The sequence below is a fragment of the Bombina bombina genome, chromosome 5 (genome assembly GCF_027579735.1).
Source record: "Bombina bombina isolate aBomBom1 chromosome 5, aBomBom1.pri, whole genome shotgun sequence".
NCBI lineage: Eukaryota > Metazoa > Chordata > Amphibia > Anura > Bombinatoridae > Bombina > Bombina bombina.
In genome coordinates, this window is record NC_069503.1 from 202,926,844 (window position 1) to 202,954,701 (window position 27,858).

At 38.8% G+C, this 27,858-nt stretch overlaps 1 protein-coding gene across 4 annotated transcripts in view; it reads left to right on the forward strand.

Moving 5' to 3' along the window:
* Window positions 1–228: 228 nt before the first annotated feature.
* ZMYND11 (zinc finger MYND-type containing 11) overlaps window positions 229–27,858 on the forward strand; it is a 375,736-nt gene continuing 348,106 nt past the window's right edge. For 3 of the 4 annotated variants that reach the window (XM_053713832.1, XM_053713834.1, XM_053713835.1), the window contains exon 1: window positions 229–422. The gene's annotated coding sequence lies outside the window, so the exon portion shown is untranslated. Of the gene's footprint in view, window positions 423–613; window positions 687–27,858 lie in introns of those variants that run through there. The other variant, XM_053713833.1, reaches the window with a different exon arrangement.

Consider the following 27,858-nt stretch of genomic DNA (forward strand, 5'->3'; position numbering starts at 1 on the left):
CACTTTTGGAAAAATAGAAAAGACCTGAATATAATATAATAAATACAACTGAATTTGTATTCACGGCCCAGTCTGTGTGTGAAGAGAATAATAGTATTTTTATAGTTAATACTTTCGTTTGCCATTTATTACTAACTTGGACAATGCACAATGGACATGTAAATTATATTCCAGCAAAGAAAAAAAAAAGATGCAACGATAACTCCAGTATTCACCACTAGAGTCCTCCTTCTCCTGTGTTTCTGTCTGCTTTGCCAGCCCGCTTATCCCAGAAGCTGGATTGTGCAGACAGAGGAAGAGGGGGGCAAAAAAAAATAGACAAAAACAAAACTATACAGGAGGGACTCTGTAAAAATATGACACCTGAGGCTGTTCGGAGCAACGGATAAATCTTATGCCCCTGGGCCCAGCCAGCTGACAAGGTGAGGAGGCTTCTGTTTGACATCTACCGTTTACCCCTTTATATTTTATAGTAAATGTAACGATAAGTCGTATTTTTTTTGTTGCCGATAAACGTTGTGTACTTGATTTTGTTTTCCTTGCGCTCATAATTTCTGGATGACGCGACAGCTCCTCGGCTGTCCTCACACCCATAGAGTGTGAGATGGTGGAGGACTTGAGAGAAAAATGGCGGAGTCAGTAAATCAGCGCGGCGATTATAAACGAACATTAAACGACGTGCAAAGGTCCACTTGGGTGCAGTACTGTTAATATATGTTACCTAGGTGGCCGCACCTATTACTATATAGCTGTCCACTTGCTGCATGAATCGTGTTAGTGAAAGTGAGTGGCCTTTGCGGCCAGTTGTTTGGTGCCCGGCCCTAATGGCGCATTGTTTATTTGTGTATTTTCACCGGTATCATGAGGTATATATATATTTTTTTTCAGGCTTGCGGTTTTTCCCTTGCTAGGAAAGTGAGACTAGGCCGCCCGCCCAGCTAGCTAGCTAGCTAGCTAGCTACTCGGTCACTGCGACCCCATAACTCCGCTCTGCCCGCCCATAGCAAGCAGAGCTAAATAACCGAGCTAATCCCCGCCATTATTAACGCAGTACAGCTGATATTACTGTGTTAACTAATTGGCTGCCACAGGTAACCCCTCCTGGTAGCCAAGTGTTTGCTGCATTAACTCATTGTGTGCCCTATCACTGATATCAGAGTGTCACGATTACATCATTTAACTTTGTAATTATTTGAATTATTTGTTACTGTTATAACTCCTGAATGGTCAGTCATTTAAGGGGGGTTGCAGCCCCTTTTATGATAGTTCTGAAGCTATTAACCTTGGAACTGTCAGATCACAGATACTGTCATGCTCCCTGTCAAATGCACTACAATGAATTAACCAGGGTAACTTTGCCTGTCCTCATTTTATGCAATACTTTGCTTATTAAAGGCTATAGATTAAAGCACGAAAAATACAGATTACACAAATGATGTTGCACAAAAAAGTAAATACAGTTACTATTACTTTTGGCTTACTTTAGCCCATTGATAAAAAGGCCAGTATTTTTAGGGCCCAAGGTAATGCAGATAATAAACAGTAAATATAGAAATATATGTCCTTTTGTGGTAAAACTGATAAAGATGTCCCAATTTAACCCTTCATATTTTTTTTTTATATATGCCTTAATTTTACATTTCCCCTTTATTCAACTTTCTCTAATTGACACAGTAGATTTAAAGGGAGAAACAATTACAAAAAGAAAATTCTTTAATATGCTACAGCATTTTATTGTTGCCATATTGATTTGCATATCATTATTTGTTGCAAAGGTGTTAAAGACTACAGATCAGCAGTGCACTACTGGGAGCTAGATGAATACAGTGTCAAGAGGCATATGCTTGTAGTTACCAGCTAGTTCCCAGTAGTGCATTGCTGCTCCTGAGCCTACCTAGGTATACATTTCAACAAAGGATACTAAGTGAACAAAGTAACATTGCTAATATAAGTAGATTGAAATGTCTTTTAAAGTTGCATGCTCTATTTGAATCATGAAAGTTTAATTTTGACTTGACTGTCCCTTTAAAATACTGCATATGCAAAAAAAACTTTCAATAATCATAATTCCGTAGAGATGACACTGCGACCAGACGCCTTTGATAGAAATCCCTAGAGACAATGAAAAAATACATTTTGTTCTCTGTCTACAGCTAACATACTAAACAGGGCAAGTAGAAAAGTTTACAACTGCCATAGAAACATGAACTTTTGCTGACATGCCGTATGTCTCCCATATGATATTGCTAGAGAAACAGGAAAATACTTTATTGCAATATTGGTCCCAGAGAGAATATTAAGGTGATTCTGATATATTTTAGTTGGTTAAGTGGGTTCGTATTGCAGGATGTAAGATTGTAAACGTTTTGAAGGCCTATTGGTTCACTAAAATGTATTTAAATCTGCCAAAATTGTGATGAATAAACTTTGACAGATATAAAGTAAAATCTTTAAAGCATATTATGTAATAAATCGTATTCTTGAGACAATCTTTAATTTGGGGTATATGTTAGATAGTGGTTCTAAAGAAATATTTTAAATATAGGTCATTTTGGTTGCTACATTCTTGAAGGAACATAAACACACATTTAAAATCTACATCAGTGCATATTAAATTTATAGTAAATAATTTTGTGATATATATCAGTTTACAAAATGCTTTTTAGTAAGTATATGGCGCTAAATAATTTGCACAGACGTTCCCCTCTTTCCCAGGCTCTGAGAAGCGTGACATAATGCAATGGGTCACCATCAGGGACTTGTGACATGCATAAGACTGGAATGCATGTGCTTTCCATCTAAAGATGTTTACTTTGTGGGTCACATGCATAGGAAGAGTTATCATAAAACGTCTGATACCTTTCAATAGAAGCTTTTTAGAAATATATATTGCAAAATGCTTTTACTGAAATTTGAAATGCACCACTGTGGGATATCAAATGGGATTAAGATTTAGGTTAAAAAGCCTCTCACATTTGCTCATGGTATCATTCTTTCAAAGTAAACTGTCTTTAACTTGAAATGCATTTTTTTATCAAAAAATGTGTAACTTTGCATACTAGAGATGGTCTGAGACCAGGTATTTCTATATTGTCCTATAAATTTAAAATAATTTAATTGTTACATTTAAATGTAACAATTAAATGCTTAGTTGTAATATTTAAAGCCTATCACTAGTACCTAATATGTATTTTTGTTGGTAATTCTATAATCCTTGCTATACTCTTGTATTACATTAAATGGATTTATACATGCAACAAGAAATTGCTGTACTGTTTTAGAATGTTTTACTGATGCACGCTTGTTTGCACAAATATGTGTTTAACCACTGGGCCTGATGATGAAATACTCACTGCTCTTCTTTGAAGGCTTTTTTGAGCATTATATTGTAATGTAGATGTCTCTCTTCACACCCAGAACCCTGTGCATTGAGATAAACAACTCTCAAGCTAAATGTACTTTTCTAAAATTGAGGGACATTGTTGTACTTACACGACTTCTTAGATCATTTTGTCAGGGTTATATAATCAGGCCCATCTTTAAAGTCATCTCCACACAAGCAATGCACTACTGGGATTTAGCTGAACACGTCTGGTAAACCAATAAGGAGAGGCATATGTGTGTAACCACCAATCACCAGCTAGCCCCCAGTAGTGCATTGCTGCTCCTGGCCCTACTTAGGTATGCTTTTCAGCAAAGGACACCAAAAGAACAAAGTAAATTTGATAATAGTACATTGAATAGTCTCTTAAAATTGCATGCTCCATCTGAATTATTGAAAGTTTAATTCTGACTTGCATGTCCCTTTAAGCAAATCCTTCTCCAGAAGTTGCAAAACAATTGAGAGGGTATCACATGAATTTCAGAAGTGTGTCAAAGCTATCACAACACATAGGTATAAAATATTTTGGGGGCCACTGCAGTAGGTATTTGTTTGAAAGGAAGGCTATAAAGCAGGGCTGCCCACTCTTTAGTGAGATGGTGTTAATTTTTTTTGTGAATTTTGTCAGTGTGATCTACTAGTGCATGTACTAAGGGCTAGATTTATCAAAGGCTAGGCGAACTCTGTATGTGCTTCGTCTGTAACTGCGCCCCAGCTCGCCTCCGGAGAAGCGCACGTGTGCCTGAATTTATCACAAAAATAGACGTAACTTTGCGCAGGTGAGCTGGGGCGTAATAATGATAAATTTCACCTGTCGGCAAAAAACATTTACTCCCTATTTACTCCCTATTTATCACAGTACATCCCTATAAATATTTACGCCGCAATGTTTTGTTTATTAAAAAAGCGTTTTTTAGGTAACTATTTAGCTTATATATATTATATAATGTTTTTGTGCTGTTTTTGCCATATGTTGATAATTGAAGATCACAAAAATAAATATATCAATATATCGATATATATATAAAAAACTGTTTGTACCCATATGCGCCCGTGGAAGCGCAAATTTCTTGCAATAAGTCTCTTTTTGTCGCTGAGCCTTTGAAAAATTAGTTAAAAGAAGAAAGTACTGCATCACAAGATGTAAAAGCATGTATTATAATGGTGTTCGCCTCAGTCTGTATGGCGAAATATACAACACGCAATTGAAGCCGAAATTTCAGTTCCCTATCGGCGCAAAGCAATGATGAATTCCAAACAAGTCGTATTTCTATGTCTGCATCTAAAGTTACGCCTGTGTATTAGCACTTTTGGGAGCGCGCCATGCCCCTAGGCGAAGGCGAACAGATTTATTTCAGATTTGCGCAATTAAAGGCGCACAGTAGTTTACTGAATATGGGGATCAGTGCGTATGAGTTATTTTGAGCGTGATTATAGGAGAATCTAGCCCTAAGCATGAACAATCTGAGCATACAATATTAATCTTTGTTTAACACAGACTAATATTATTGAGTAGAGTAAACTTGTGCAAAACACATTTTTACATTTCTTTTAACTGGAGCTCATACTATCACTGCTATCAGTGATCAACTCGTCAGCACTTAGAGATCTACTAATATATATTATCATCTACCTTTTGCACACGCCTAGGATAGAATCTTTCCATGTTTCTCAACTCCTGTCATAAAGCAGAACAGATATTACTTGTATTATGCTTTCAGTCTAGGTGGGTAATTTACTGTCTCAGACTAAAAACTGGAGCATGACAATTTACTTATATTATGAGTTTTCCTTAGTATCCTTTGTTAAAGACTAATTCTTGGGGAGTTGAGGAGTGTGCATGTGGCTTTAGCCATCTGGCAGCAGTGTTAGCAACAATGTTTGTAAAAATGTTATACGTAATTGCAAACACTGCTGTCGTAGACTGCTAAAGGCACATGCACGCTCCTGAGTTGCTATCAAACTACTTTACTCTTCAACAAATGATGCCACGAGAACAAAGCAAATAGAAGTAAATTGCTGTTGCAAAAAAAAAAAAACGGTTTAAAATGAACTTATACAATGTTAATCAATGGAAAAACAATGAGTTACATTACAGGCCCCTATTAAAATGGATATAGATAATACAATAATTTATATTTAAAGCTCTGAAGGTAAAAACTTATTTCTCAAATAAAATCTGCATCTATTACCTGTATACGTTTATGCATTGTAAATAGTATTAAACTATGAAAAATATGTAAGATATGTCTAATAAAATGTCAAAATACTGCCCCATTAAAGGGTGATAATAGTTAAAAAATGACATGCTATAACTTGTTAGAATATGTCATTTTAAGACTATTGACCCTGTACTACTGTGTGTTTAAAGGGACAGTAAAGTAAAAAAAATTATATTTTGTGATTCCGCTAGAGCGTGCAATTTGAAACAACTTTCCAATTTACTTCTGTTATCAAATTTGCTTTGTTCTCTTGGTATCTTTTATTGAAGAGTAAAACTAGGTAGGCTAAAAAGAGCTCAGGAGTGTGCACGTGTCTTTAGTACTCTATGGCAGTAGTGTTTTGCAACATTATTTGTAGCTTTGTTATACAATGTTGTAAAACACTGCTGCCAAAGAGTACTAAAGACACGTGCACACTCCTGAGCTCTTTTTAGCCTACCTAGTTTTACTCTTCAATAAAAGATACAAAGATAATGAAGCAAATTTGATGACAGAAGTAAATTGAAAAGTTGTTCAAAATTGCCTGTTCTATCTGAATCATGAAATAATTTTTTTGACTTTATTGTCCCTTTAACCCCAACAAAGGGGTCCTCAAATCTCACTAACCTACAAGAGTCTAAGGATTTCATTACCTTAGTACAGGTGAGTTAGTCATAGTGAATGAGCAGCTGATTATCCGGGCAGAGTATTCTGGCCTATTAAGGGTGCATCAGCGTAAAACTGGGAAACGCTGATTTGCGTTCTATATTTAATGTTTACATTACCTTTATCAGGGAAAAAATAATGAAAAGTTAGGCTACGTAGTACCCCTTACCAATGCTCCCTGTACCCAGGGGTAAAATCACCACAGGTTGAGAAACAAAACTTTAAGCAAAAGAAGAAGAAAAAACACAACCGACTTTCCAATTTGTTTTCCATTTTTGTTACAAAACTAACAAACGATAACTAATCAACAGTCTTAGTCTGACCACTCAATTACCTAGGCTTACTCATTGCCCTAGATAATATTTGATTCAAATAATACTGTCTTAGCCGTTAGTATAATCTTTTTGCATACATAATGCTGTTTCTAGCTATTTTATCTAGTTGCATTTGCATGACGCATTTAACCACCTCTAAACATTTAAGTGCAATAAACTATATATAATGAAGGTGAACCCCCCTAAAAAAACGCATCACTAGTACAGAATGAAATCTCTAGTACAAAAATGCATGCAAAATATTATAGTTGTCACATTAAAGAATTATTAAGCAACTTCCTTGTATATCTTGTAACATGGTGTGTAATTAAAAAAAGTGTATCTAACTCTTCAGCAGGAGATGTAGAGATATGAACAGGAAACAAATTATTTCTATTAATATTTAGTATTTATTAAGTTTAATGCTCAAACTGATAGCCTTTACACTACTAACTACAGGTGGTTATAAGCCTGAAAGCTGTGTGTCATATATAATAGTGCCAGCCAGAAGTTTTCAGGTGGCTACATGATTTTTTTTACATATTATGCATCAGTGTTTTAACCTCTTGATTGCCTTGAATACCTGTACAACATTGTCTTAACCCTTGTTGCTACATGTGCACACCAAATTCACTGCAATAATTTACCCTCCTGAACACTTGCATCAATGAACTGAATCTTATCTTAGGGTCCTGTCAGCTCACCTTGCTGTAGTAGGGTTGCAGCTACAAGAAAGGGAGTAATGGCTGAAGTGCATGTGATGCTGTGTCAGTCTTGTAACTCTTCCCTTCCAAGGACTCGCATACTTTCCCAATTATACCAGGTCTGTTGGCGTATTTGTTTTTTATTTCACATGATCTTTCTGTATTTCTAGGGACCCCTTCTCTACTTTCTATGGCACTGAAAACCTTTTATATTTCCATTCCTCTCTCTACTGATACTATTACTTTCACTTATTCCTCGCTCTCTAAAACTATTGAAACTCTTTCTTTAACTTGCCTCTATCGGCACTGTAATCTCCTAAATAGTTTTGCAGGTAGTTTGAGCTTACATTAAAGGGATATGAAACCCACATTTTTCAGAATTTTCATGATTCAGATAGAGCATGCAATTTTAAGCAACTTTCTAATTTATTCCTTTTACCATTTTTTTGGTCTCTTTGTATCTTTAGTTGAAAAGCAGGAATGTAAGCTTAGGAGCCGGACAATTTTTGGTTCAGAACCTGGGTAGCGGTTGCTAAATGTATCTACTAATCGGCAAGCGCTACCCAGGGTGCTGAACCAAAAATGGGCCAACTCCTAGCTTACATTCCTGCTTTTTCAAATAAACATATATCAAGAGAAGGAAGAAAAAGCAGTAAATTAGAAAGTTGCTTAACCCCTTCGTGACCAGAGCACTTTTCCATTTGTTGACCGTATGGGACCAAGGCTATTTTTGCATTTCTGCTGTGTTTAGCTGTAATTTTCCTCTTACTCATTTACTGTACCCACACATATTATATACCGTTTTTCTCGCCATTAAATGGACTTTCTAAAGATGCCATTATTTTCATCATATCTTATAATTTACTATAAAAAAAATATATAAAATATGATGAAAAAAATTGAAAAAAAACACACTTTTTCTAACTTTGACCCCCAAAATCTGTTACACATCTACAACCACCAAAAAAACTCCTATGCTAAATAGTTTCTAAATTTTGTCCTGAGTTTAGAAATACACAATGTTTACATGTTCTTTGCTTTGTTTATTAAGTTATAGGGCAATAAATACAAGTAGCACTTTGGTATTTCCAAACCATTTTTTTTTTTTTTTTCAAAAATTAGCGCTAGTTACATTGGAACACTGATATCTTTCAAGAATCCCTGAATATCCCTTGACATGTATATATTTTTTTTTAGAAGACACCCCAAAGTATTGATCTAGGCCCATTTTGGTATATTTCATGCCACTATTTCACCAACAAATGCGATCAAATAAAATAAATCGTTCACTTTTTCACAAACTTTTTCTCAAACTTTAGGTTTCTCACTGAAATTATTTACAAACAGCTTGTGCAATTATGGCACAAATGGTTGTAAATGCTTCTCTTGGATCACCTTTCTTCAGAAATAGCAGACATACATGGCTTTGGCGTTGCTTTTTGGTAATTAGAATGCCGCTAAATGCCGCTTCGCACCACACATGTATTATGCCCTGCAGAGAAGGGGTTAATTAGTGATCTTGTAGGGAGCTTGTAGGGTTAATTTTAGCTTTAGTGTAGTATAGTAGACAACCCAAAGTATTGATCTAGGCCCCTTTTGGTATATTTCATGCCACCATTTCACCGCCAAATGCGTTCAATTAAAAAAGATTGTTCACATTTTCACAAACTTTATGTTTCTCAAAAATTATTTGAAATTATTTACAAACAGCTTGTGCAATTATGGCACAAATGATTGTAAATGCTTCTCTGGGATCCCCTTTGTTCAGAATTAGCAGACATATTAGCAGACGTATTATGCCCAGCAGTGAAGGGGTTAATTAGGTAGCTTGTAGGGAGTTTGCAGGGTTAATTTTAGCTTTAGTGTAGAGATCAGCTTCCCAACTGACACATCCCACCCCCTGATCGCTCCCAAACAGCTCTCTTCCCTTCTCCACCCCACAATTGTCCCCGCCATGTTGAGTACTGGCAGAAAGTCTGCCAGTCTGAAATAAAATGCTTTTTTTTTTATTATTATTTTTATAATTATGTAGCTCTGATGGACCCCCCTAAGCCCCCAACCTCCCTGATCTTCCCAAAACAGCTCTCTAACCCTCCCCCACTGCCTATTTGCCGCCATCTTGGGTACTGGCAGCTGTCTGCCAGTACACATTTTGTCCCAAAAACAAAAGTTTTTTTTTTTTTAAATGTAATTTATCCATAGTGTAGCAGCTCTCCCCCTCCCAGCTTTTCCAATTTGTATTTTCCCCCTCGCCCTCCTTCTTATACTTTTTCATTGGTGGCAGTGGTTGCTGCACGCGCGCCACACACAAGTCACTCCCGGCACCTGGTGTGCACATTGCACAAACAGGAACCGGATGCCGGATTGTGATGGGCCGCCCACCGCCAATGCTCCCACCCACCAACGAATATCCGATCGGCACCATTGCTACCGGTGCAGAGAGGGCAACAGAGTGGCTCTCTCTGCATTGGTTTGTAAAAAAATGGTATTGCAAAATGCCTCAATATTGAGGCATCACTGCAATACCATAAAAGCGGCTGGAAGCGGTCAGGATCGCTTCCACCGCTTGAAAGACCAGAGGACGGGCCAGGAACATCCTTGGTCGTTAAGGGTGTTTTTTTGTAGGACGTTCCTGGCACGTCCTCGGTCGTTAAGGGGTTAAAATTGAATGCTCTATCTGAATCATGAAAGAAAAAAAAATTGGTTTCATATCCTTTTAGCATAAGGTCAAACACCTGGTCTGCTAGGCAATTCACACATTGGTGGATGTTTCAGAACCCACCTAAAAATTAAAGCAGCAATTGTTACATTTTCATGGTGTGTAAGTGTATATATGTACAATTAGAAAACCCTTTATCCAAACTGCTTGGGACTGGGAAAGGTTTGGATTTCAAAATAGTTTGGATTTTGGAATATTTGCATCTTTAAAATGGGACAGTTTGGAGAGGGGATATCTAATGTCATTTATGCAATATTTACATTTAATAAAACAGCTTATACATAGAACCTAAAACCTAAAGGTAGTTTTACATCATTTTTAATACTTTTTCATATCAGTACCCTCAAAAAGATAGTACAGCACTGTAATCAGAAATGTAATATTTGTTGTTTTGAATAAATATAGACTATTATTTGCATTTTAGAACACACGAAAAAACAAAACAGACACAGGGTGATAAGAATGTGACTTGCAGGTGGGGTAAATAGTAATTTTTGATCATTTTATTTAAAAAAAAATATTAATTAAAAAGTTTGGATTTCAGAATAAGTTTGGATTATGAAATTCCGGATTTGGGGATTTGTATCTGTATATAACAGGGCTCAACACATTTGTCCACAATCTAGGAACCTGCCTAAATATTTAGGTAGAAGACATTTTAGGACACCTGGCTGCTTTCTGTAAGGAAGTGGTTTTACGATGTACCTCTACTTTCAGTGTGAGAGTATTGATGTGGTCTCTTATATTTTGGATGTTCACAGACTGAAATCTTAAAAACCAAACCCTTTTTTTTTTTTGCTTTACATTTTAAAATATCAGTGCAAAATATAAGCATAATTTGTCAGAGATTTAGTCAGAAACAAGCTTGCTTAACAGCCTATTATCATAGAGCTGTGATCTAAGGTAAATGCAAACCCGGCTCTGCACAAGCTTGCTCGACAGTGTTTTTTTTTTTTTTTTTTTTTTTTAATAGAGGTGGGAGCACTAATCATAATGTCATGATCATAAAGTATTCTTGACTTGACTTGACAAGCAGGGTGTGCTTTTATCAGGTAGGAAGCTGCCACAATAAAATGGTAATGGCTGAAGTAATTACCATTAAAAAAAAAAAAACCCCAGAAAAAAAACAGCTTCTATAAGCTAAAGTGGCAAGTACTTATTGTTACCTCCCTTTTACACTTGAGCAATAGTAGCTGGAACCTGACTCTCGTAAACCTAAATGGAATAGAACCCTAATTAATGTCATTGCTAACACCTGTATTTGTCCTACTATTTCATGTCAAAACGATTGCTTGAAAAAGGTATATTACACCAGGTTTGAGCAAGACATGCTTGAGCATTACATACACATGTGGTATGAGTTTAATTAATTGGAAGCTTGCTAATAAGACCAACTTTAAATCACATCATTCCATTCAAAATGACAAAGATCACAAAATTTGACAGGCATAAAATCATACTTTTGCATCAGCATCAAAGGGAAATCGGCAAACAAACTAGATACTCAAGATGTGGTATTCAAGCTAGGGATGCACCGAAATTTCGGCCGCAGAAAGTTTTGGCCGAAAATAGCATTTTTGGTTATTTCGTTTTTCGTTTTTTTTGCCTTTTATTTTCGGTAAAATTATTGTGTAGCATATTTCAAATTTGATACCAGCCTAGAGCTGCTGTTTGAGTTCATTACTTGACTTACTGTTAAAAAAACAAAAAACGGTTAAATCTGATTCTGTTACACAGAACTAAATAAAGAATAATACTAGCGATGCACTAAAATTTGGGCGACCGAAAATGTGCAATTCCAATTTTGGCACAAAGAGGACCAAAATGGCTAAAAATGTACAGCCATCCCCTGTTCTATTGAGTTACATGTCTATCCTTAGCATAAGGGGAGCAGCACAGCATTGGCATGGTACACAGATCACACACATAAGTACCATGACATGATGATATTTGAAACCAGCAGTGCCCTTTTTTTTTTTTTTTTAGAAGGAAACCAAAGTTCTGATTACAGTATTCAAAGGAGGATAAGTAACATGTTTATAAACACTTGATATTATCAGACACAGCCCAAAGCACACACAGTGAATATGTATAAGCCTTATATACAGTGATCATACATCAGCCTCTTGTGCGTAGACATTCCATTCGCCTGAGACAAATATGCATGCACACTATATATGCATAAGCCCCAAGCTCACTGTTGGTACAAATTAGCACCCACCACACAGTGTATACAAAAAAAGCACAATAACTTTCTATAACCACCTTGCATGTAAGGTCGTAGCTAAGTCCGGTGGTCCTGGTGATATCTGACAGGCAGACTCCATTTGGGGCTCCGGACATATAATCTGATGGGTCAGTGTGAGACATGAACCAGGAACTTGGTGGAGATACGATCAGGTGCAGCCACGCCCATCCAACGGATAACTACACCCAAAAACAAAACACATGTCCACCTCATATTGTTGTCTGGCTACAACCACACTCTCTCTTGTAGAGCTCCACCAGTTTCACTGCAGATCACGCCCTACGGCAGTGTTTTTCAACCAGTGTGCCGTGGCACACTAGTGTGCCGTGAGAGATTCTCAGGTGTGCCACGGCAGACTGACAACAGTGTGACATATTTTTTAAACTTTGCTTGTTTTTTACTCCCAGTGCAGGGGTAGTTTGTAGGAGGCATGGCATAACAGCACAATACATACAGTATGTGTGTGTTTGTGTGTATGTGTATATATATATATATATATATATATATGTATGCTGTATTAGGCTACAATGTGTGATTTTTTTTTAAATTTTGGGATGGTGGAGTGCCACAGGATTTTTTTTATGTAAAAAAGTGTGCCACGGCAAAAAAAAGGTTAAAAATCACTGCCCTATGGTACAAGTGACCACAACTATTTGTTGGAGCTTTCCTGCCTAAACCTAACTCTAAACCTAACGTAACCCTAACACCCCCTACTCTCAGCTACACACACACACTGTAGTTAAAAAAGAAAAAAAAAATTGGTTTTGTTTCGGTTTTCGGCCAGGGGCATCCTGAATTTTCGGTATCGGGTTTGGTCCAGAATTTTCATTTCGGTGCATCCCTAATTCAAGCTGTTATAAAGAAATTTGAAGAATCAGGACAGGTCAAGGACAAACAAGCACTGGAAGGCCAAGAAAACTTTCAAAATCTGAAGTTCTTCTTTGAGAGACCGGAAGAAGTCCAGCATGACCAGACTCAGCATCTGGCAGCTTCATCTAGATGCCAAGTCGACCCTTCTACAGTCCGAAGAAGCTTGATCAAGAATGGTCTTTGTGGAAGGGTTGCAGCCAAGAAACCACTTTTTCGGAAGGGAACAGGGTGAAAAGTCTAAGATATGCTAAAGCTCACAAAGATTGGCATGAAAATCAGTGGAAAAGAGTATTATGGAGTGACAAATCCAAGTTTGAAGTTTTTGGGTCCAATCGTCGACAATATGTGAGAAGAAGAGTTGGAGAGAGATTTAAGAATGAGTGCTTGCGGCCTTCAGTGAAACATGGTGAAGGGTCTGCCATGGTTTGGGGCTGCATTTCTGCCAATGGTGTTGGCAATATTGTTGAAATTGATGGGATCATGAATGCTGAAAAGTACAGACAGGTTTTAATTCATCTTGCCATTCCTTCTGGAAAGTGCCTGATTGGGAATGGTTTTATTTTTCAGCATGATAATGATCCCGAGCACACTGCTAATGCAGTGAAATCATATTTGGAGAGAAAAACAGCTGATAAAACACTGACAGTCATTGAATTCCCTCCACAGACCTGAATATTATGGAGGCAGTATGGGATCAGCGGCACAGAGAATGAAATAAAAGAAAAAACTAAATCTAAAGGAGAACTCTGGGAAGTGCTGAAAGAAGCCTGGTATAATATACCAGAAGATAACTTCAGAAAACTTCAGGACAGTCTCCCCAAAATTGTTCAAGATGTCCTTAGTGCCAAGGGAGGTTACACTAAATACTGACGTTTGCCTGAAACAGCTATTTTGTTATGAAAATTGTGTTTTTTATATTTTGTGTACATATTTCCTGTATTTTCTGTTTGTGTCTTAATAAAGAGACTGGGAAATAAACATGGATGGTCATTAAAACTCTGCTAAAATAACAAATCTAATAGTGGCCTAAGACTTTTGCACAGCATATACAAATATCACTGGCTTCTAAATATTCTTACTGTCTCCTAAATTTTAAATAGATTTGTCGACCCATGGCATAATCAGTAAATGCATAATAAATAGACAATGTAAAAACACCTAGTTTGAATTTCACAATGGTAAGTAAAACAATTTCTGACAAATTTCAAAGTTGGTTTTATTTTCCTTCCCAGTTGCCAATTGTAAAATGCATATAACTGTATTCTGTGTATTCTTGTATATGCTCAGTAGGAGCTGATTCCTCAGAAAGTGCATATAAAAGATTGTGCATTTTTAGATAATGGATGTGAATTGGAGAATTGTTTACAATTGTATGCTGTATCTGAATCATGAAAGTTTAATTTCTACTTTAGTGGTCCTTTAAATGATCACTCAATGCAGTATAATTCCATAATTAACAAGTGCATAATAAAAAGACAATGATTTAACACCAACTTTAAATTTTAAATAAGCAGTATATTATTTCTCTAAAATTTATTTTGTCTCTCATTTTCCAGCTCCTTGTAGCATGTGACAGGCATTAGCCAATCACAGGCTAGTATACGTATACCCTGTGAGCTTGTGCACATGTTCAGAAAGCACTTGTTCCCCAGACAGTGTGTATTATAAAAGACTGCACAATTTGATAATGGAAGTAAATTGGAAAGTGCCTTAAACTGCATTCTCTTTCTGAATCATAAAAGTATATTTTGTCTTGAGTGTCCCTTTAAGCTTTTCTCAAAGGAAGTGAGTCATACAATTGGGGATTACCCTGATTTAGTACACATCAATTAACTGGATCTGATATAGTAAAAGGTTTAGTATTTTTGGTAATGCTTTTAATGTCTGATGGAGCGGCGACCATGCACACTAAGTATCCCAATGACTATAATTAGTATTACTATTATCAATATATTATATTTTTTCCATAATATTCTAGTAATTAAACATGTTTTTTGAAACCCTGTGGGATGTATGTGGTTTTCAGTTGTGAAACCAATACAACAGATACCTGGTATACTGATGTAATTGAGGAATTCTTTAAACCTGAAAAGAAGCATTCTATGCAGAGTTTGCAGCTATTTTCCTTAACCCCTTAACGACATAACAGATGTGTAGCTGAAACTGAGATTCCTAATTTTCCCTCTAACTGGATCTCCATCTCAAAGAGTGGATGTTATTTGAATCACATCAATTTAAAGTACTGATTTGGTTGTATACCATTAGAAATACATAGGTAATTATGAAATGATTGTGAGGTGAACTATCTCCTGTTTAATAGGTTAAAGGGACAGTCTACTTGAAAATGGTTATTATTTAAAAAGACAGATAATCCCTTTATTACACATTCCCCAGTTTTGCATAACCAACACTGTTATATTGATATACATTTTACCTCCATGATTACCTGTATCTAAGCCCCTGCAGACTGCCCGTTATATTAGTGCTTTTTACAAAATGCATTTTAGCCAATCAATGCTGGTTCTTGCATAACCATTTTCATTCTCCACGGGAATGAGCACAATGTTATCTACATGGCACAAATGAACTAGCACTGACTGTTGTGCGCAATGTAAAAAGCACTGAGGTAAGGGACGACCTGAAGTGGATTGGTATATTGATATAACAATGTTGCAAAGCTAGGGAATGGGTAGTAAAGACATTATCTTTTAACCCCTTAACGACTGAGGACGTGCAGGGTACGTCCTCAGAAAAAAGGCAGTTAATGCCTGAGAACGTACCCTGCACGTCCTCAGTGTGGAAAGCAGCTGGAAGCGATCCTGCTCGCTTCCAGCTGCTTTCCGGTTATTGCAGTGATGCCTCGATATGGAGGCATCCTGCAATAACCTTTTTAAGTCATCCGGTGCAGAGAGAGCCACTCTGTGGCCCTCTCTGCACCGGAGATCGGTGGCTACCTGCGTTGGTGGGTGGGAGCCGGACCGGGAGGCGGGTGGCGGCCATCGATGGCCATGTGGATCTGAAGGGGGGCGGGATCGTGGGCGGGGGTGGCTGGGGGCGCGCACGGGCGCGCGCGCGTGCACGGGAGGGTGGGGGCGGGCGCGTGCACGGGGAGGGAGCGGGTGGGAACCGCTACACTGCAGAAAATGGGGATATAAAAAATATAATAAAAACTAAAATCCAAACAATCAGCAAGGTGGTGGGGGTTTGTTTGTGGGGGGTGGGGGGTTGGGGGAAGCTACACTACAGAAAAAAACAAAAAAAAAACCCAAAAAAGCACTTTTTATTGTAAACTGGGTACTGGCAGACAGCTGCCAGTACCCAAGATGGCCCCCAATAAGGCAGAGGGGAGGGTTAGAGAGCGGTTTTGGGGGGGATCAGGGAGGTTGGGGGCTAAGGGGGGGATCCTACACAGTAGCATATGTAAATATGCTAAAAAAAATTTCATTTTTTTTTTAAAAACCCTTTTATTTTAGTACTGGCAGACTTTCTGCCAGTACTTAAGATGGCGGGGACAATTGTGGGGTGGGGGAGGGAAGGGAGCTGTTTGGGAGGGATCAGGGGGTGGGATGTGTCAGATGGGAGGCTGATCTCTACACTAAAGCTAAAATTAACCCTGCAAGCTCACTACAAACTCCCTAATTAACCCTTTCACTGCTAGCCATAATACACGTGTGAGGCGCAACAGGATTTAGTGGCCTTCTAATTACCAGAAAGCAACGCCAAAGTCATATATGTCTGCTATTTCTGAACAAAGGGGATCCCAGACAAGCATTTACAACCATTTGTGCCATAATTGCACAAGCTGTTTGTAAATGATTTCAGTGAGAAACCTAAAATTGTGAAAAATTTTAAGTTTTTTTTAATTTGATCGCATTTGGCGGTGAAATGGTGGCATGAAATATACCAAAATGTGCCTAGATCAATACTTGGGGTTGTCTACTACACTACACTAAAGCTAAAATTAACCCTACAAGCTCCCTAAAAGCTCCCTAATTAACCCCTTAACTGCTGGGCATGATACACTTGTGGTGCGCAGTGGCATTTAGCGGCCTTCTAATTACCAAAAAGCAACGCCAAAGCCATATATGTGTGCTATTTCTGAACAAAGGGGATCCCAGAGAGGAATTTACAACCATTTATGCCATAATTGCACAAGCTGTTTGTAAATGATTTCAGTGAGAAACCTAAAGTTTGTGAAAAAATTTGTGAAAAAGTGAACAATTTTTTGTATTTGATCGCATTTGGCGGTGAAATGGTGGTATGAAATATACCAAAATTGGCCTAGATCAATACTTTGGGATGTCTACTAAAAAAAAATATATACTTGTCAAGGGATATTCAGGGATTCCTGAAAGATATCAGTGTTCTAATGTAACTAGCGCTAATTTTGGAAAAAAATGGTTTGGAAATAGCAAAGTGCTACTTGTATTTATGGCCCTATAACTTGCAAAAAAAGCAAAGGACATGTAAACATTGGGTATTTCTAAACTCAGGACAAAATTTAGAAACTATTTAGCATGGGTGTTTTTTGGTGGTTTTAGATATGTAACAGATTTTGGGGGTCAAAGTTAGAAAAAGTGTGTTTTTCTCCAACATAGGTGTGTCCGGTCCACGGCGTCATCCTTACTTGTGGGATATTCTCCTCCCCAACAGGAAATGGCAAAGAGCCCAGCAAAGCTGGTCACATGATCCCTCCTAGGCTCCGCCTACCCCAGTCATTCTCTTTGCCGTTGTACAGGCAACATCTCCACGGAGATGGCTTAGAGTTTTTTAGTGTTTAACTGTAGTTTTTCATTATTCAATCAAGAGTTTGTTATTTTCAAATAGTGCTGGTACGTACTATTTACTCAGAAACAGAAAAGAGATGAAGAATTCTGTTTGTATGAGGAAAATGATTTTAGCAACCGTAACTAAAATCCATGGCTGTTCCACACAGGACTGTTGAGAGCATTAACTTCAGTTGGGGGAACAGTTTGCAGTCCTTTGCTGTTTGAGGTATGACACATTCTAACAAGACGATGTAATGCTGGAAGCTGTCATTTTCCCTATGGGATCCGGTAAGCCATGTTTATTACGATTGTAAATAAGGGCTTCACAAGGGCTTATTTAGACTGTAGACATTTTTTGGGCTAAATCGATTGATATTAACACTTATTTAGCCTTGAGGAATCATTTATTCTGGGTATTTTGATATAATTATATCGGCAGGCACTGTTTTAGACACCTTATTCTTTAGGGGCTTTCCCAAAGCATAGGCAGAGTCTCATTTTCGCGCCGGTGTTGCGCACTTGTTTTTGAGAGGCATGGCATGCAGTCGCATGTGAGAGGAGCTCTGATACTGATAAAAGACTTCTGAAGGCATCATTTGGTATCGTATTCCCCTTGGGTTTGGTTGGGTCTCAGCAAAGCAGATACCAGGGACTGTAAAGGGGTTAAAGCTTAAAACGGCTCCGGTTCCGTTATTTTAAGGGTTAAAGCTTCCAAAATTGGTGTGCAATATTTTCAAGGCTTTAAGACACTGTGGTGAAAGTTTGGTGAATTTTGAACAATTCCTTCATGTTTTTTCGCAATTGCAGTAATAAAGTGTGTTCAGTTTAAAATTTAAAGTGACAGTAACGGTTTTATTTCAAAACGTTTTTTGTACTTTCTTATCAAGTTTATGCCTGTTTAACATGTCTGAACTACCAGATAGACTGTGTTCTGAATGTGGGGAAGCCAGAATTCCTATTCATTTAAATAAATGTGATTTATGTGATAATGACAATGATGCCCAAGATGATTCCTCAAGTGAGGGGAGTAAGCATGGTACTGCATCATTCCCTCCTTCGTCTACACGAGTCTTGCCCACTCAGGAGGCCCCTAGTACATCTAGCGCGCCAATACTCCTTACTATGCAACAATTAACGGCTGTAATGGATAATTCTGTCAAAAACATTTTAGCCAAAATGAACCCTTGTCAGCGTAAGCGTGGATGCTCTGTTTTAGTTACTGAAGAGCATGACGACGCTGATATTAATATCTCTGAAGGGCCCCTAACCCAATCTGAGGGAGCCAGGGAGGTTTTGTCTGAGGGAGAAATTACTGATTTAGGGAACATTTCTCAGCAGGCTGAATCGGATGTGATTACTTTTAAATTTAAATTGGAACATCTCCGCATTTTGCTTAAGGAGGTATTATCCACTCTGGATGATTGTGAAAATTTGGTCATCCCAGAGAAACTATGTAAAATGGACAAGTTCCTAGAGGTGCCGGGGCTCCCAGAAGCTTTTCCTATACCCAAGCGGGTGGCGGACATTGTTAATAAAGAATGGGAAAGGCCCGGTATTCCTTTCGTCCCTCCCCCCATATTTAAAAAATTGTTTCCTATGGTCGACCCCAGAAAGGACTTATGGCAGTCAGTCCCCAAGGTCGAGGGAGCGGTTTCTACTTTAAACAAACGCACCACTATTCCCATAGAGGATAGTTGTGCTTTCAAAGATCCTATGGATAAAAAATTAGAAGGTTTGCTTAAAAAGATGTTTGTTCAGCAGGGTTACCTTCTACAACCCATTTCATGCATTGTCCCTGTCACTACAGCCGCATATTTCTGGTTTGATGAACTGATTAAGGTGCTCGATAGTGACTCTCCTCCTTATGAGGAGATTATGGACAGAGTCAATGCTCTCAAATTGGCTAATTCTTTCACTCTAGACGCCTCTTTGCAATTGGCTAAGTTAGCGGCTAAGAATTCTGGGTTTGCTATTGTGGCGCGCAGAGCGCTTTGGTTGAAATCTTGGTCGGCTGATGCGTCTTCCAAGAACAAGCTACTAAACATTCCTTTCAAGGGGAAAACGCTGTTTGGTCCTGACTTGAAAGAGATTATCTCTGATATCACTGGGGGTAAGGGCCATGCCCTTCCTCAGGATCGGCCTTTCAAGGCAAAAAATAGACCTAATTTTCGTCCCTTTCGTAAAAACGGACCAGCCCAAGGTGCTACGTCCTCTAAGCAAGAGGGTAATTCTTCTCAGGCCAAGCCAGCTTGGAGACCAATGCAAGGCTGGAACAAGGGAAAGCAGGCAAAGAAACCTGCCACTGCTACCAAGACAGCATGAAATATCGGCCCCCGATCCGGGACCGGATCTGGTGGGGGGCAGACTCTCTCTCTTCGCTCAGGCTTGGGCAAGAGATGTTCTGGATCCTTGGGCGCTAGAAATAGTCTCCCAGGGTTATCTTCTGGAATTCAAGGGACTTCCCCCAAGGGGAAGGTTCCACAGGTCTCAGTTGTCTTCAGACCACATAAAAAGACAGGCGTTCTTACATTGTGTAGAAGACCTGTTAAAAATGGGAGTGATTCATCCTGTTCCATTGAGAGAACAAGGGATGGGGTTCTACTCCAATCTGTTCATAGTTCCCAAAAAAGAGGGAACGTTCAGACCAATCCTAGATCTCAAGATCTTAAACAAATTTCTCAAGGTCCCATCTTTCAAGATGGAAACCATTCGAACTATCCTTCCTTCCATCCAGGAAGGTCAATTCATGACCACGGTGGATTTAAAGGATGCGTATCTACATATTCCTATCCACAAGGAACATCATCGGTTCCTAAGGTTTGCATTCCTGGACAAACATTACCAGTTCGTGGCGCTTCCTTTCGGATTAGCCACTGCTCCAAGGATTTTCACAAAGGTACTAGGGTCCCTTCTAGCTGTGCTAAGACCAAGGGGCATTGCAGTTGTACCTTACCTGGACGACATTCTGATTCAAGCGTCGTCCCTCCCTCGAGCAAAGGCTCACACGGACATCGTCCTGGCCTTTCTCAGATCGCACGGCTGGAAAGTGAACGTGGAAAAGAGTTCTCTATCCCCGTCAACAAGGGTTCCCTTCTTGGGAACAATTATAGACTCCTCAGAAATGAGGATTTTTCTAACAGAGGCCAGAAAGACAAAGCTTCTGGACTCTTGTCGAATACTTCATTCCGTTCCTCTTCCTTCCGTAGCTCAGTGCATGGAAGTGATCGGGTTGATGGTAGCGACAATGGACATAGTTCCTTTTGCGCGCATTCATCTAAGACCATTACAACTGTGCATGCTCAGTCAGTGGAATGGGGACTATACAGACTTGTCTCCAAAGATACAAGTAAATCAGAGGACCAGAGACTCACTCCGTTGGTGGCTGTCCCTGGACAACCTGTCACGAGGGATGACATTCCACAGACCAGAGTGGGTCATTGTCACGACCGACGCCAGTCTGATGGGCTGGGGCGCGGTCTGGGGATCCCTGAAAGCTCAGGGTCTTTGGTCTCGGGAAGAATCTCTTCTACCGATAAATATTCTGGAACTGAGAGCGATATTCAAGGCTCTCAGGGCTTGGCCTCAGCTAGCGGGGACCAAGTTCATACGGTTTCAATCAGACAACATGACGACTGTTGCGTACATCAACCATCAGGGGGGAACAAGGAGTTCCCTAGCGATGGAAGAAGTGACCAAGATTATTCTATGGGCGGAGTCTCACTCCTGCCACCTGTCTGCTATCCACATCCCGGGAGTGGAAAATTGGGAAGCGGATTTTCTGAGTCGTCAGACATTGCATCCGGGGGAGTGGGAACTCCATCCGGAAATCTTTGCCCAAGTCACTCAACTTTGGGGCATTCCTGACATGGATCTGATGGCCTCTCGTCAGAACTTCAAAGTTCCTTGCTACGGGTCCAGATCCAGGGATCCCAAGGCGGCTCTAGTGGATGCACTAGTAGCACCTTGGACCTTCAAACTAGCTTATGTGTTCCCGCCGTTTCCTCTCATCCCCAGGCTGGTAGCCAGGATCAATCAGGAGAGGGCGTCGGTGATCTTGATAGCTCCTGCGTGGCCACGCAGGACTTGGTATGCAGATCTGGTGAATATGTCATCGGCTCCACCTTGGAAGCTACCTTTGAGACGAGACCTTCTTGTTCAGGGTCCGTTCGAACATCCGAATCTGGTTTCACTCCAGCTGACTGCTTGGAGATTGAACGCTTGATTTTATCGAAGCGAGGTTTCTCAGATTCTGTTATCGATACTCTTGTTCAGGCCAGAAAGCCTGTAACTAGAAAGATTTACCACAAAATTTGGAAAAAATATATCTGTTGGTGTGAATCTAAAGGATTCCCTTGGGACAAGGTTAAGATTCCTAGGATTCTATCCTTCCTTCAAGAAGGATTGGAAAAAGGATTATCGGCAAGTTCCCTGAAGGGACAGATTTCTGCCTTGTCGGTGTTACTTCACAAAAAACTGGCAGCTGTGCCAGATGTTCAAGCCTTTGTTCAGGCTCTGGTTAGAATCAAGCCTGTTTACAAACCTTTGACTCCTCCTTGGAGTCTCAATCTAGTTCTTTCAGTTCTTCAGGGGGTTCCGTTTGAACCCTTACATTCCGTTGATATTAAGTTATTATCTTGGAAAGTTTTGTTTTTAGTTGCAATTTCTTCTGCTAGAAGAGTTTCAGAATTATCTGCTCTGCAGTGTTCTCCTCCTTATCTGGTGTTCCATGCAGATAAGGTGGTTTTACGTACTAAACCTGGTTTTCTTCCAAAAGTTGTTTCTAACAAAAACATTAACCAGGAGATTATCGTACCTTCTCTGTGTCCGAAACCAGTTTCAAAGAAGGAACGCTTGTTGCACAATTTGGATGTTGTTCGCGCTCTAAAATTCTATTTAGATGCTACAAAGGATTTTAGACAAACATCTTCCCTGTTTGTTGTTTATTCAGGTAAAAGGAGAGGTCAAAAAGCAACTTCTACCTCTCTCTCTTTTTGGATTAAAAGCATCATCAGATTGGCTTACGAGACTGCCGGACGGCAGCCTCCCGAAAGAATCACGGCTCATTCCACTAGGGCTGTGGCTTCCACATGGGCCTTCAAGAACGAGGCTTCTGTGGATCAGATATGTAGGGCAGCGACTTGGTCTTCACTGCACACTTTTACCAAATTTTACAAGTTTGATACTTTTGCTTCTTCTGAGGCTATTTTTGGGAGAAAGGTTTTGCAAGCCGTGGTGCCTTCCATTTAGGTGACCTGATTTGCTCCCTCCCTTCATCCGTGTCCTAAAGCTTTGGTATTGGTTCCCACAAGTAAGGATGACGCCGTGGACCGGACACACCTATGTTGGAGAAAACAGAATTTATGTTTACCTGATAAATTTCTTTCTCCAACGGTGTGTCCGGTCCACGGCCCGCCCTGGTTTTTTAATCAGGTCTGATAATTTATTTTCTTTAACTACAGTCACCACGGTACCATATGGTTTCTCCTATGCTATTATTCCTCCTTAACGTCGGTCGAATGACTGGGGTAGGCGGAGCCTAGGAGGGATCATGTGACCAGCTTTGCTGGGCTCTTTGCCATTTCCTGTTGGGGAGGAGAATATCCCACAAGTAAGGATGACGCCGTGGACCGGACACACCGTTGGAGAAAGAAATTTATCAGGTAAACATAAATTCTGTTTTTTTCCATTTTTTCCTCATATTTTATAATTTTTTTTATAGTAAATTATAAGATATGATGAAAATAATGGTATCTTTAGAAAGTCCATTTAATGGCGAGAAAAACGGTATATAATATGTGTGGGTACAGTAAATGAGTAAGAAGAAAATTACAGCTAAACACAAACACCGCAAAAATGTAAAAATAGCCTTGGTCCCAAACGGACAGAAAATGGAAAAGTGCTCTGGTCACTAAGGGGTTAAAACAATAACAAAAAATCAAATAGACTGTCCCTTTAATCATTCATATTTGGACAACTTTTTTTCTGTACTTTATTGTAATGAGAAAAATAATCAATACTTTAATAACATTTTTATTTAAACCTATCATCATAGGTTTTCTCCTCTAGGGAGAGAATATTATGATAAAGCTACTCTGGCTATACACTCGTAGATACAAAGACTTATGGAGTAGTCTGTTCTACTGCTTTCCTTTCCCTCCTCACACCTAGCTCCTTGTGCAGATTTATTTCACTCCAAGCAATCCTCTATTCATTAAACTTATTGAAACTTAGCACTTAAAGGGACAGTAAACACCTTAAAATTTGTATATAAAATGTTTAGTTATGCGTTATTAAACAACTTTGCTATATTACTTTATTATTTATTTTGCCCCTTTTAATTGAATTAAGGTCTGAAAATTGAGTAATTTCTAAATTGCAGAACTTAAACTGCACCTTGCTAACTTCTCAAGGCTAACGCTGCTGTATATCTGTCCATAATTTGCTTTACCTGATACCAACAGCAAAACAATGAACTCTATACTAACATTATAACCAGAGCTAGCCTTGTTGTCTTCAGACTAAATCTAAAGCCCAGATTGGCTCCTCTAAATAAGGCAAATGCCAGGTGGAGTTTGGCAATTGGTAAATAATTACAGTAAAAAGTATTTTAATTTGTTTTAAAAACGTTAAAGGGACATTAATCCCAATTTTTTTTCTTTCATGATATAGGTAGAGAATACAATTTTAATCAACTTTCCAGTTTACTTCTATTATCTTATTTGCTTCATTCTATTGGTATCCTTTGTTGAAGAAACAGCAGTGCACATGGGTGAGCCAATAACGAGGCATATACGTGCAGCCACCAATCAGCAGGTCATGGAGCCTACCTAGGTATCCTTTTCAACAAAGGATACCAAGAGAACAAAACAAATTAGATAACAGAAGTAAATTTGAAAGTTATTTAAAATGGCATGCTCTATCTGAATCAAAAAATAAAGAAATTGGGTTTCATGTCCATTTAAGACTTGGCTGATTGTAGAAACACAACAGAAATGTCTTGTAACAAGCTGTTTACTGTCCTTTCAAGAGGTAAGGGGTTGATTCTGTATACATAGATTTGCAGAGGAACAATGGGACTAAGGCCTTTTTCTTAACTCTGTATGTTGATTTAAATTAAAAACAAAATAATTTATGTAAGAACTTACCTGATAAATTCATTTCTTTCATATTGGCAATAGTCCATAAGCTAGTAACGTATGGGATATACAATCCTACCAGGAGGGGCAAAATTTCCCAAACCTCAAAATGCCTAGAAATACACCCCTCACCACACCCACAATTCAGTTTAACGAATAGCCAACTAGTGGGGTGATAAAGAAAGGAGTAAAAAGCATCTACAAAGGAATTTGGAAATAATTGTGCTTTATACAAAAAAATCATAACTACCATAAAAAAGGGTGGGCCTCATGGACTCCTGCCAATATGAAATAAATGAATTTATCAGGTAAGTTCTTACATAAATTATGTTTTCTTTCATGTAATTGGCAAGAGTCCATGAGCTAGTGACGTATGGGATAGCAATACCCAAGATGTGGAACTCCACGCAAGAGTCACTAGAGAGGGAGGGACAAAACAAAAACAGCCATTTTTCGCTGAAAAAAATTAATCCACAACCCAAAAAGTTTATTCTCATAAATGAAAAGAAAAACTTAAGCAGAAGAATCAAACTGAAACAGCTGTCTGAAGAACTTTTCTACCAAAAAGCAGAAGAAGCAAATACATCAAAACAGTAGAATTTAGTAAATGTATGCAATGAAGACCAAGTTGCTGCTTTGCAAATCTGATCAACTGAAGCTTCATTCTTAAAAGCCCACAAAGTGGAGACTGATCTAGTAGATGAATCAAAAGCTTTAAGCACGAAGCCAAGGAAACAGCAGAAGCCTTCTGACCTTTCCTAAAACCAGAAAATATAACAAATAGACTAGAAGTCTTCCTGAAATCTTTAGTAGCTTCAACATAATATTTCAAAGCTCTTACCACATCCAAAGAATGTAAGGATCTCTCCAAAGAATTCTTAGGATTAGGACACAAGGAAGGGACAACAATTTCTCTATTAATGTTGTTAGAATTCACAACCTTAGGTAAGAATTTAAATGAAGTCCGCAAAACCGCCTTATCCTGATGAAAAATCAGAAAAGGAGATTCACAAGAGAGAGCGGATAATTCAGAAACTTTTCTAGTAGAAGAGATGGCCAAAAGAAACAACACTTTCCAAGAAAGTAGTTTAATGTCCAAGGAATGCATAGGCTCAAACGGAGGAGCCTGTAAAGCCTTCAAAACTAAATTAAGACTCCAAGGAGGAGAGATTGATTTAATGACAGGCTTGATACGAACCAAAGCCTGCACAAAACAATGAATATCAGGAAGTTTAGCAATCTTTCTGTGAAATAAAACAGAAAGAGCAGAGATTGGTCCTTTCAAGGAACTTGCAGACAAACCTTTATCCAAACCATCCTGAAGAAACTGTAAAACTTTAGGAATTCTAAAAGAATGTCAAGAGAATTTATGAGAAGAACACCATGAAATTTAAGTCTTCCAAACTCGATAATAAATCTTTCTAGAAACAGATTTATGAGCCTGTAACATAGTATTAATCACTGAGTCAGAGAAACTTCTATGACTAAGCACTAAGCGTTCAATTTCCATACCTTTAAATTTAATGATTTGAGATCCTGATGGAAAAACGGACCTTGAGATAGAAGGTCTAGCCTTAATGGAAGTGGCCAAGGTTGGCAACTGGTCACAAATGAAAATGGAGCACAGGAAAATATATATTTTTCTCAAAGCATTTATTTAAACAAGCAGAATAGCAAAGATAAAAAAAAAAAAGGTTGGCAACTGGACATCCGAACAAGATCCGCATACCAAAACCTGTGAGGCCATGCTGGAGCCACCAGCAGCACAAACGATTGCTCCATGATGATTTTGGAGATCACTCTTGGAAGAAGAATTGGAGGCGGGATAATATAAGTATGTTGATAACACCAAGGAAGTGTCAATGCATCCACTGCTTCCGCCTGAGGATCCCTGGACCTGGACAGGTACCTGGGAAGTTTTTTGTTTAGATGAGATGCCATCAGATCTATTTCTGGAAGTCCCCACATCTGAACAATTTGAGAAAACACATCTGGGTGGAGAGACCATTCTCTCGGATGTAAAGTCTGACGACTGACTTAATCCGTTTCCCAATTGTCTATACCTGGGATATGAACCGCAGAAATTAGACAGGAGCTGGATTCCGCCCAAACCAGTATCCGAGATACTTCTTTCATAGCTTGAGGACTGTGAGTCCCACCCTGATGATTGACATATGCCACAGTTGTGATATTGTCTGTCTGAAAACAAATGAACGGTTCCCTCTTCAACAGAGGCCAGAACTGAAGAGCCCTGAGAATCGCACGGAGTTCCAAAATATTGATTGTTAATCTCGCCTCTTGAGATTTCCAAACCCCTTGTGCTGTCAGAGATCCCCAAACAGCTCCCCAATCTGAAAGACTCAGATCTTTTGTGATCACAGTCCAGGTTGGACGAACAAAAGAGGCCCCTAAAATTATACGATGGTGATCTAACCACCAAGTCATAGAAAGTCGAACATTGGGATTTAAGGATATTAATTGTGATATCCTTGTATAATCCCTGCACCATTGGTTCAGCATACAAAGCTGGAGAGGTCTCATATGAAAACGAGTCCGATGCTGCAGTCATGAGACCTAAAACTTCCATGCACATAGCTACTGAAGAGAATGACTGAGACTGAAGGTTCCGACAGGCTGCAACCAATTTCAAAAGATACAACAAGGTTTTTTTTTGGTTAAGCACACCACAAAAGGACTGTTTAATCTTAACACACATATTGTGGGAGTGCTACCAAAGTGACCAAAACAATTATAAAACAGAAGAGTATTGGTGCACATCCAACCACTTAAGTCCACATATTTATAGCATACTTATATATACTTCTGTCTGCTAAATATACTTACATAGT